We start from the raw sequence: 12,345 nt of genomic DNA on the forward strand, positions 1-12,345 counted from the left end.
CTGCACTCACTGAGAGAGAACTTGAAGGTTCCCTGAATGGTAGGATGTAGCAATTTCCTCCCCCTCCCACTGCTGTTGTTGACTGCCAAGGCAGTAAATATTTACATACCCACCGCTTGAGACATCAGTGCTGTTGAATAGGTTTTTAGACATCAAGTATGGGAAACCAGGGAAAGTGTGGAGAAAAAAAGGGGGAGAGAGCCTGACCACGGTACAGATCGTGGAAGAAGAATACAAAGAACCTTCAGGTGTGCCCTGCATACAAACAGTGGCATTCTCTGAAGGAATAAAAATAGAACATTTCTGCAACAGAAAACTTCATTAGCACTTAATCTCCAAACTGGTTATACCTTAAAAGAAGGGAACAAAGTCAACTTCAAATTATGACAACTGAAAGGAGGTATTAGGGGAAAACTATTCTAATGTGACTACTAGAAGACTTACATAGAAAGAAAAACTAATGAGCAGAAAAACCCAACTGTAGTACCAGGGTCCATAAGTCAGCATCTGTCACACCAGGTAACCGACTGTACTGGTTTCGGCTGGGATAGAGTTAATTTTCTTCCTAGTAGCAGGCATAGGGCTGTGGTTTGGATTTAGGATGAGAATAATGTTGATAACACACTGATGGTTTAGTTGTTGCTAAGTACTGCTTATGCTAGTCAAGGACTTCTCAGCTTCCCAGGCTCTGCCAGGTGCACAAGAAACTGGGAGGGGGCACAGCCAGAATACTTGATCCAAACTGACCAAAGGGCTATTCCATACCATATGGCATCATGCTCAGTATATAAACTGGGGGGGGTTGGCCAGGGAGCAGTGATCACTGCTCGGGAACTGTCTGGGTATCGGTCAGCAGGTGGTGAGCAACTGCATTGTGCATCGCTTGCTTTGTATATTGTTGTTGTTGTTATTATTATTATATTGTTATTATTATCATTACTATTTTACTTTATTTCAATTATTAAACTGTTCTTATCTCAACCCAGGAGTGTTTCTCACTCTTACTCCTCCGATTCTCTCCCCCATCCCATTGGGGTAGGGGGAGTGAGCGAGCGGCTGCGTGGTGCTGAGTTGCTGGCTGGGGCTAAACCACGACACTGACACAGACAGCACTGTTTGGCTGTATCATCTCAGGTTCATGAGTACTACAGCAAAGGTTCATGAGTACTACAGCAAATTTTCCTGGATCAATGCAGTTCCCCCCCTGGAGGTACCGTTAACTAGCCTCTCTAGAGATACTTTGGCTACCCCTGCGTTGTATTTGTAGTATCAGAGTTAACATCTACTATCTCTGCATTGTGGCACAGTCAAGCTGTCACACTCCCTTGAACAACCTACATATGAACAGTCAGGCTTTGACTGCAGTTCAGGAAATGGTTCATCTGTAGTATATGAATTCCTCAGCTTTCTTCCATATTTTCCTGCCTGCAAATCCTATTTCAAGCATCTGATCCAGTCCAATTAGAAAAGTCAATCAGAAAGCAAACCTTGAAGCAGTTCTGTGAGAGAAGACCATCAACCTGTTACACTCAAAGTTACCAAATGCCATTATCAAAAAAATCTTCAGCAGCTTCAGCGGCAGCCGCAGCTTGCAAGTAAACACTCTTGCCTGTGACAAAATTCCCCTATCTGTCCAGTATCGTTTGTTACTTATGAAACTAGAAATACCCATATATGTATTGTAGCACATAGACTTCCCACCTATTCCATACAACCTATTTGAAAGTTATGGAAATCAAAACTACCAAAAAAACTAGGTTTGTGAATTATATGGTAACCCTGAGAAACAGAAATTCTGCAACATCTGATTCCCATAACACACCAGATGAAGAGTGGTTTCTTCTCATACAACCCCAAGATAATAGCTTAGATTTAATGTGCAACGCTTCTCCAATATCACTGTATTACATTTTCAGCTCTTATCAGAGAAGTTAATAATATAGGTATCAAAAAAGTAAAGTCTCTAACACAATGGAGTTTAATTTTAAGAAAATTTGGCTCTACTGTAACTGAATCACTGCTATTTCGGTTTTCTGTGCTTCACAACTGCATTAATTCCCTTCCAGCTTCAGATCCTTGCAGAATAAGTAAAAGGTGTTAACCAGCTCATCAGCTCCACAGAATAGCATGGTAGTTCGCAGAAAACCTTGCTTATTGTATTAACAATGCTATTGCTATTCTGGGTCAATAACAGCTCTGCCGGTTTGCTGCTGCTGCTGCCAAGTTCTCCAAGAACAACTGCAACAAGATTCAAGACCAGTGACACAAGGAATTAATCGGCGGGCACAAGCCAATCCCAACCAGCAACGCATCCTGTGGGACTTTAAAAAAAAAAAAAAAAAAAAAAATCAAATATCCATATGCATTAAAGTCTCTTCAAAGAAGAAACCCAATCACCACAAGTGTAGAAGGTAAAAAATAATACTCCGATTGCACTGTGCTTTAATTTACTTGGCTTTTTAATTAAAGGACATATTTATCTGCACATAGAGGACTGATGCCCTCCCGTTAAAGTCAACGGGAAAACTCCTATCAGCAAACACAGTCAAGTACAGACCTCACTTGTTTTTTAAAAAGTACACTGGAGCCTTTTCCAGTCACACTGGGAGGTAGGTGGGATGAATAGTTCTTAAACACACACATTATGAAAGAAAATAGGCTCTCACATCAGCATCCAATCTGGAAGAGAACACATAATCAAGCTCCCAACAACAACAACCATCCTTTTCTGTTGTTGATGTTGGGGTTTTCTTTTTGTTTTGTTTTTTAAGCCTCAGCACCTGTTTCTTGCTAGAGTGTTTTAACTTGGCACCTCCTACCATTAAGAAGGGCAGCACTGACTGCAAAACCCACCTGGAGCTCTCCTCACCGCAGACCCACATGCTCGCAGTTACCATCCCAGAGTTAAGGATCTCAGCTCCATGGAGAGAGTCACAAAAAGCCACATGATGCTTTGTGGGGCTGGGGGGAAAGCAGTCAGGGATGCAGACAGCCATGAAAACAGGCTGTTTATCGCTCCTTTGTCCAGTCTTCCCTCTCTCATTACAGATCCTTAACATGAGAAACACCATCCTAATTAACTAGTTAATAGCACAGATATTTTTCACCAGTCTCCCAGTTCTTTTTGCAGAGCCACGATGGTGATAATGGTATCAAAGAACTACAGAGACAGACACGATAGTGATAATGGTATCAAAGAACTACAGAGACAGACGCGAAGTCCTCACTAACTGCATGCCGAAGGAAGCCAGAGACAAGCAGAAGTGGAAGAAAGCTTTTTCCTGTCAGACTGCTGTGAGTCAGCAGCACTGTTGCATTTGCCTCCACAAGGCTTCACTCGACCAAGGTTTGCAGCTCCTTGATGCAGTGCCATCCGAGCTCTTCTCTTCCATAGCAAGTAAAATCCACAGATCACCACCTTGTTCAACAGAAATTTCAAGAACAACAAAAAACATGTTCAACACAAACTTACACTCAAGACACCCATCTCAGCCTTCAGTCCCCAGCACTGCTGCAACTGCAGCCTTGGAGCTCCCCAGCAAACGGCAGACCTAAAAGACAGAAGCAGTTCAATCCTGAACAGCCAGAGCTTCAGCTTGCACAGCCGTTTGCAGCAGTAAATATTAAAAAAGGGAAGTACATTATAGCATTCAACATGTGAGAAGTTGAAGTGTTCCTCCACTGAAAAAGAAAAAAAACCTGACACAGAGACAATCCAGGTTGTCCAGGAAGCCTTCATGCCTTAAAACTCTAACTCAAGGAATGTTTTCTGTAAATGATCTCCCAGAACAATGCCTTTCAACTTCAGAATGAATACAAGTGTGGCAATGAGCCGCAGCAATGCTTGACATACACAAGTATCATTTGGACATGAACTACAGAGCTTATTAAAAAGCCGGATTATAGACCACCTCAGCAGACCTAAATCATGTTAAGGATTTTGACCTCTCTTCAAAGCATATCAGATGGAAAATGTAGTCTCATGTATTTCAAGAGGCTAATGACTAACCGGCTAGACTAACCACGAACTCCTGCTAATGACCAAACTCAACTCCTCTCATGCTATTCTACCTCATATGTTTTAGGTCTATAATAATCTAATTAAGGCTGAACCACACCAACTTTACAATAGATGAAGGAAGTCTAGAAAGGTGTTAAGTTTTAATTCTATAGCAGTTCTTCTCTATAGAAATTTGTAGTCTTCAGATCAAGGAAATTGTGTTATATAGACAGCGTAGCCACAAAATACTGCAAAGCAAATACCACAGAACAGCTTAAAAAAACCCATGAGATTAATCAGATCTTAGTTTATGTATAAGCTTTAACAAAGCCCATGTACAAAACTGTGTAAGTATATATGATACTAATTTCTCTTAAAGACAAAAACCTTTCCAAAGCCAAAATGAATTCTTAACATCTTTAAGGTAGACCAATCAAAAATATCAAAGGCACATTTCACAGAGATTTTTTTTTATATTTAAAACACCCTTAATAGCCAAAGTACTGGGAATATTAATGTATTGGAATAGAGGGATTTACAGTGGCCATCTACAACTTCATTATTACTATCACTGTTCAAGGATTGACCAAGCAGATTAATCAGATGGTTTCATACTCCTGCATGATAAACTATGACAAACTACTCAACACAGACCACCGAGGCATCGGAGTGCACTTACAAAGATCCTGCTCTGCATTCAAAATCGATGGGAGCACCAAAAGGACACCATGGGCTCATGGAAGATTCTTGAACCACCTTGAATAAAATAACTCCAATGAACTGGATCTTAAAAGGCAAACATGGTAACTGTGAAACCACGCTGAGGAAGCCACTTTCATGACGCTTCCTACTGAGAAACAGAAAGACACACTTTTATACATAAATTGTTTCCCCAAGTCAGAACCTGGTTATATTAACCTAAATGCTTCTCAGAAAACAGGCACCCAGCTTAAAATTCTAGGAAACCTAAAATATTATGCAAATATGTACTTCACTTACAAATTTAATCTTAGCTGACTAAAAGTTACAGTACTTCAAACTCAGTAAATATCACAGGGGCTAAAAAACTCATTATGCTAACTAAATGTAGTGCCACTGTACTAAGTCCCCTCTAAAGCAACAAGCTGTGAGATATCCTAGTTATTTCAAAGAACTCCACTTAGAAATAGCACAGATTTTGTGGTCAAAAGGAATGACAGTTTCTTCCTCTTGCTGCGAGAGCTCGGAATGAGTTTCTAAAATAAAGTTACCTTTGCTAATAGTGACATTAAGTTCTTGCAGCCCCAATGAAATTCCAGAGAAAGCAGAAATTAATGTAACATCTGCTGCCCATGGCCAGGCATTTCTAAGCAAATTGCCTTTATTAAATAATCGGTAACTTGTTTATATTTCTATAGCTTGCTTTAGAAACATTGATTGATTCAAGAAATCCTGTAATTTCATTGTCCTATAAACTTGACTGGAGATAAGTAAGGATTTATGTTCATGGATCAATAGCTCCACATTGACAGCAAAAGCCAAAGAACCCTGCCTAGACTAGTCTTGTAGTTGCACAGAGATGTATAAATGTTTGCCTTTGTAACAATACCATGGTAAGAACCAGTAAGTTATAATTTCTTCTGTGAAGTTCAGTTTTTAAACACCATGAAAAAACCCGAACCTTCTTTGTTTGATTGAAAAGCTACTCTAGATAGCAAACTCAAGGCCTGAATTCTCCAAACTGCGTTTCAGTGCTGGACTACGGGTCAAAAGAACTGTGAAAAACTTAACAAAAGCACCTTGTTCTATAACTTAATTAACTAAACTGTGCTTATCAACTTCCCTTTCATCCATTAGCTCGTGGGATTGACACCAAAACATATAAAGCCTAGTCTTTTTCTGCATTTTGCAAATAGGAAGATGTAGAATGCTGGTATTCTCCAATTAATGGAAATATTTTGAGAGCTCAGTGTGCTATCTGTAGCTACTATATTCTCCACCTTACCTTTCCAATTTGCAGTTCAATAATTTTATCATGGAATCCTTTCAATATGATACAAAGAGATTTCTTTAGAGAAAGATTACACACAGCCTCCTTAAAAGTGAAGCAGACGCATTGGAGGCAATTAGCCACAGCAATCAGCATTGCACAAAGCAGTGCAATGGCTCCTGGATTGCCAGATGGAGAAACCCTGGCCATTGCATCCTTCAAGTTGCCCTAACGGGAGAAGGGGAGTTGAAGAACAAATAGAAAGAACCAAGGGGAGAATAGCAGCCAGGAAGAGGCAGATCTGACCATCCTGTCATGGGACGACAACCGCAGCGATCCGCCCTGCATTCTGCTTGTGAAAAGGACAAGCCAAAAGCTGGGTGAACTTGCTGCTCCACACCTCTTTCAAAAGCACCCGATTGCTGACACAGACCATCAGCAGCCTGCTCACATGCCCTGGAGATGGGCTGCCAGGGCCAGGAGGGGGAATGGGATGGGAGCTGAGGGAAACCCCCGCTTAGACCAGCCCTCACCTAGGGGTGCAGGCCCACCAGGCTGAACATAGGAGGAAGGGAACAGGGTCTATCGGCACAACAAGGGGTGAGCCAGGACCAGGGGCAACCCAGGGGGTCAAGTCAGCAAATGAAGCCCCAGACCCAACCTTCAGTGGGTTCCCAGGCACATGGGCAGCGTGTGTAGGGGGGCCTCAGGTGAGGCCAATCAGGACAATTAAGATCTATTGGTGCCCTCAGGGACCTGACAGGCTCAGTACTAAGGCCTGGAACAGGTAAAAAGATAATGACAGACATAAGGGAGCAGGGTATCTGAAAGAGTAAATTCAGTAATACAACACATTTATCAATACCCGGTCAAAACTCAAAATGACAAAAGGAAGAAGGCACCAAAAGTCACAAAACCCTTGAACCTCAGATGAGGTAAAGAAGCATTCTTCACCTGAGGCCCACCACTGTTTTTTCAAATAGCACATGCTTCCAGAAGAAGCCCACAGATCTGAACGGAGAACGTTCCCATGAGTTATGGCCCTTAGGCTGACCAAGAATGGTAGAATCAGGTCTCATCTGGGAACTGTGGGCAGTATCAGCTCTGCCTTTGTGCTTTATCTCTAACTGACTAAAATCAGAGGCATTGGATGCAATCATCCCTCCGAGATGAATAAGAAAGCAAAAAGAAAGAGCAAAAGGATGTACAATGGATTAGACAATACAAACATGCCAAAACCAGGACAGGCATTACTACTTAGGTACTACCACCATCTAGGCTTAGCACAGAAGAGGGGATAAGCTGGCACAAAGGAAAAAGAAAGGTCAAAATCATAGAATCATAGAATGCTTTGGGTTGGAAGGGACCTTTAGAGATCATCTGGCCCAACCCCCCTGCAGTGAGCAGGGACAGCTTTAACCAGAGCAGGTTGCTCAGAGCCCCGTCCAACCTGACCTTGAATGTTGCCAGGGATGGGGCCTCTACCACCTCTCTGGGCAACCTGTTCCAGTGCTTCACCACCCTCATTGTAAAAAATTTCTTCCTTATATCCAGTCTAAATCTATTCTTCTTTAGTTTAAATCCATTATTCCTTGTCCTGTCACAACAGGCCTTGTTAAAAAGATTGTCCCCATCCTTCCTATAGGCCCCCTTAAGTACTGAAAGGCTGCAATAAGGTCTCCCCACAGCCTTCTCTTCTCCAGGCTGAACAACACCAACTCTCTCAGCCTGTCCTCATAGGAGAGGTGCTCCAGCCCTTGGATCATTTTGGTGGCCCTCCTCGGGACCCGCTCCAACAGGTCGATGTCCTTCTTGTGCTGAGGGCCCCAGAGCTGGATGCAGTACTCCAGATGAGGTCTCACCAGAGCAGAGTAGAGGGGCAGAATCACCTCCCTCGACCTGCTGGCCACGCTTCTTTTGGTGCAGCCCAGGATCAGGTTGGCTTTCTGGGCTGCAAGCACACATTGTTGGCTCTTATCCAGCTTTTCATCCACCAGTACCCCCAAATCCTTCTCCGCAGGGCTGCTCTCAATCCCTTCATCCCCCAGCCTCTACTGATATTGGGGGTTGCCCTGACCCAGATGCAGGATCTTGCACTTGGCCTTGTTGAACCTCATGAGGTTCACACAGGTGAACTCTCTCTAGCTTGTCCAGGTCCCTTTGGATGACATCTCGTCCTCCTGGCGTGTCAACCGCACCACTCAGCTTGGTGTCGTCTGCAAACTTGCTGAGCGTGCACTCAATCCCACTGTCTGTGTCATTGATGAAGATATTAAAAAGCACTGGTCCCAGTATGGACCCCTGAGGGACTCCACTTGTCACCAGTCTCCATTTGGACATTGAGCTGTTGACCACTACCCTCTGGATGTGACCATCCAGCTAATTCCTTATCCACTGAACAGTCCACCCATCAAATCATATATCCCCAATTTAGAGAGAAGGATGTTGTGGGGGACTGTGTTGAAGGCTTTACAGAAGTCTAGATAGATGACATCCATTGCTTTTCCCTTGTCCACCGATGCAGTCACTCCTTCATAGAAAGCCACTAGGTTGGTCAGGCAGGACTTGCCCTTGGTGAATCCATGCTGGCTGTCTCGAATCACCTCTCTGTCTTCCATGTGCTTGAGCATAGCTTCTAGGAGGATCTGTTCCATGATCTTCCCAGGCACAGAGGTGAGGCTGACAGGTTGGTAGCTCCCAGGGTCCTCCTTTCTTCCCTTTTTAAAAATGGGGACAACGTATCCCTTCTTCCAGTCACCAGGGACTTCACCTGACTGCCATGACTTTTCAAATATCATGGAGAGTGGCTTGGCAACTACATCAGCCAATTCCCTCAGGACTCTGGGATGCATCTCATCAGGTCCCATAGACTTGTGTACATTGAGGTACAAAATCAAAATCAAGCAAGTCAGACTAATACTATTGCCACAGTAATGATTTTCATACTTCAAGAAGCCCAGAAGCTATTAGTCTACATCCAAATGTAGAAAGGTAATACGACTGCAGAGACTCAACCTGGCAGTTCAAAGTAATCACGGAGGACCAATCTCGGTTCTTCTTTAGCGGCATCCACAGAGCCTCTCTTTTAGGCTGCAAAAACATCCCTTCATGGGACAAGTTCTCCTGGAGGACACCAGATGCAGTTTGGTGATGCTGCTCTGACTCCTGTAGACAGGCAGGGGGAGGTTGGTGCCCTGTTGTCTCTCTTGCCTTTGAAAATGTTCCCCACGATAAATATTTCAAAATGCCAATAACTGCGGTATGAGCAATCATGCTGGATATTTTCAGATGGCAGTAAGGACACAAAATGTATGGTGCACTGGAGCACACAGAGCTGTGACAGGAATACATATAATACCTTCACACTGTGGGGTAAATCTAGGGGCAATATAAAATACAGTGCAAAGCCTTAATTTCACTCATGTCCTTATCCAGGGGATATTCACTGCCTAAATTTATGCATCACATGATTAATAATTCTTGGTGGATTGTGCCCAATATTCCCAAAGGCCGCCTTACCCATATGAAGGGGAGCACAGATAACTAAGGTGCAAATTGCAGCCCCTTACATGCTGCAGAAGAGTACATCTAACATACGGATGGCTTTACTCTAGTTCAGCCTTTTGTGCTCTCCCATTCATCGCTTTTTTGCTGCAGTCCTTTCTGCTGACCCCTTGTACACTAACTGACCAAATCAAAAATCTCTTCAGCTCTCTCATTCTCAGCAGATATGTTGTAACACTGACATGCATAACTGGTAAGGGGGCAGAAAAAAGAAAAGTGAAAAAACAAACTTACACAATCACAAAACCATCATTTCCAAATCTCAAGTTCTTACTGCAAGTCTTGGCTTAGTTCAGGTTTTTGCTAAAGCACTAGTTCTTCATTTGTGCAATTATGACAAATACAGGTTTTACTGGGGGCAGAGATGGTCAAGCCCTTAAAGCAAGGAAAAAACTGTTCCAAAGCTGTGAAACTCAAAGCATCAGGGCTAAAATACTAATTAAACTATTTTAATTGCTCAATTACAAAAGTGCATGTTTTTCCTACAGTCTCATGAATCTGAGAGTAAATTTGTGATTTCTGAATGTTTGAGGTTAGCAATGCTTGCAAAAGGGCATGAACCCAATAAGCTGACCTGTTAGTCTTGGGAAGAGAGGTTAAGTGGAAGACTAAATAATGTGACATATGAGTTGAAACAGCAAGAAGAACTTAGTCTCAACAAGATTTCAACCCTGATGACACTCATGTTAACTCACTCTCTCAGACTGAAGTGTAGATGGGATCTGAGCCTAAGGTTCACAGTGAGTCCAGTCTCCTACCTCCTTCCTACCTTCTGCTGCCTTCTAGCAAGTGGCAGATAAGTACACGCTTAGACTGTGGCTGGGCTAGTGCAAAAATGGAATATGTATACTTCTCAGTTTGACAGAAATACCAAAAAAAAAAAAAAAAACCCCAAAACTTTTAGCCATCATACTTTATCTTTTTACTGGCTGCTGATCAGAGCTAAGGTTCATGGAAAACAATGGCTCTGTGACAATCTGAGAGGACCACTTTGTATTTGCCACAGAGCCTAACAAAATCTACAAGCTCCAAGAGCTGCAGGGTGGGGCAGGGGGGAGGGAGGTGGCGGATTTTAAACAGTTCTTAGAAGTTTCTTTCTACTCTTTACATGTTGCTGCTTTCTTTATCTTCAGCCAACTAAGTCCAACAAGCTCAAGTGAGCAATTGCAATGATAAATCAGCTCTAGTATGAGCATGGCCAGCAGCCCTGGCAACTGTCCACTTTTAACTTCTTCCTCACCATCCATTTTAAAGTATTCAGTTTAACTCAGAACACCACTACCTGCGGACACTTCCCCCTTGCCCAACTCCGATGGTTACACTCACACACCAACCAAACTGGCACGATGGGATCTCTGGCCCAGCACCGAGTCCTACATGGCCCAGCACCAGAGATCTCAGCTATCAACAAAAATTTAAACCAGGTGCATGGGAAGAGATGCAGCTTAGAGAGCCAGACCTGTCAGACAGGTACCCTGTCAGACAGGTACCCCAATGTATGGGGTACTTTCTCCTTAAGAGCCCCTGCTCCGTCTGTGGCAGTTCAGGCTAACCAGAGAAGGCAGCAACTACCCAGATGCATGGCAAAGGAGCTGGGACTACTTCAGACAGCCCAGGGACAGTGGGATGTTATGATGAACTGTAATTCATTTACCTTATATTCATAAGCAAAGTGACACATGACTGCAAGATGCCAGATGGAGTAAGCTGACTGGAAATGGAAAGAGCCTGGGGTTTCAGATGGGACCTATATTTATGCAAGACTAGAAGCCGAGGGCAGAAACAGCAGAGACACCACACAGGACAAAAGCCTCACCATACGTTTGGTAAAATATAGTTTCTTCCAGTCACCTTTATGTTGGTTTCCCTTGGCCAAGTCTGTAAAGCAGTGAGGCATCAAATGAGGGAAGTGGGTGCTGAGAGGGGCCTTTGCAGATGCACGCAGCTGTTTTAATGGTGTAGCAGGGAATGGCATTTTTCTAAGTCTGGTGCACATAGATGTACTCTATCCCTGTGTGATGCTCTCAGCTCTCTGGATGGAGAGCACCAACTCCAAGGGCAAAATACTGTTTTCCTCTTAGTATACACAACTTCAATTAACCTTATTGGAGCATTGTGGGTACACTGAGAAGATTACACTCCTTAATGTGCAGTTACAGCTGTATTGTAAATGCAACATTACATGCTTTCTATTATGGTTCAAGACCGCTACGCTCTTCAAGACTGTTATAAACCTCAGAAAACAGGGGTTTATAATGGAAACACTGAAACACTCAACTCTAAAAGCCCCGGCAGAGAGGAAATATAGCTATAAATTCAGCTTCTGTTTTCCAGCATATACATTGACAAGGTATGAATAATATGTATTTCTACACTTAGAACAGACAGATGTACACATTGCTCAGGGTAACCTTTGCTGTAAAAGTGGAGGATGGAAAGAGCTCAAAGTGGAAAGAGCAACCTTTTGTCTTATATTTTACAGAGTTACTGCAACTGCAATAATGACATAAAAACAGCAACTGAAATTTAGTAGACTGGGCACCAGGGTTGGATTCTGAATGCACTTTTTTTAAAAGGGTTTCTACGGTCAGCAAGAAAAAGGCACGACTTCCCCCCCAAACCCCTTCAGCCTCCTTTTCAAAAAAAGAGTTGGCTATTTGGATACTGTTCAAATGATATTGCAAATCAACTTGCTATCCATTGCAAAAATGGATATTCTCTACATATTCTCTTCTATATGTAATCTGATCCCTAGCTGCTTAACACTACCAAGGAGCAAAATTTGGACTAGCAATTACTGGACTTGCTAATG

The sequence above is a fragment of the Pelecanus crispus genome, chromosome 1 (genome assembly GCF_030463565.1).
Source record: "Pelecanus crispus isolate bPelCri1 chromosome 1, bPelCri1.pri, whole genome shotgun sequence".
NCBI classification, from domain to species: domain Eukaryota; kingdom Metazoa; phylum Chordata; class Aves; order Pelecaniformes; family Pelecanidae; genus Pelecanus; species Pelecanus crispus.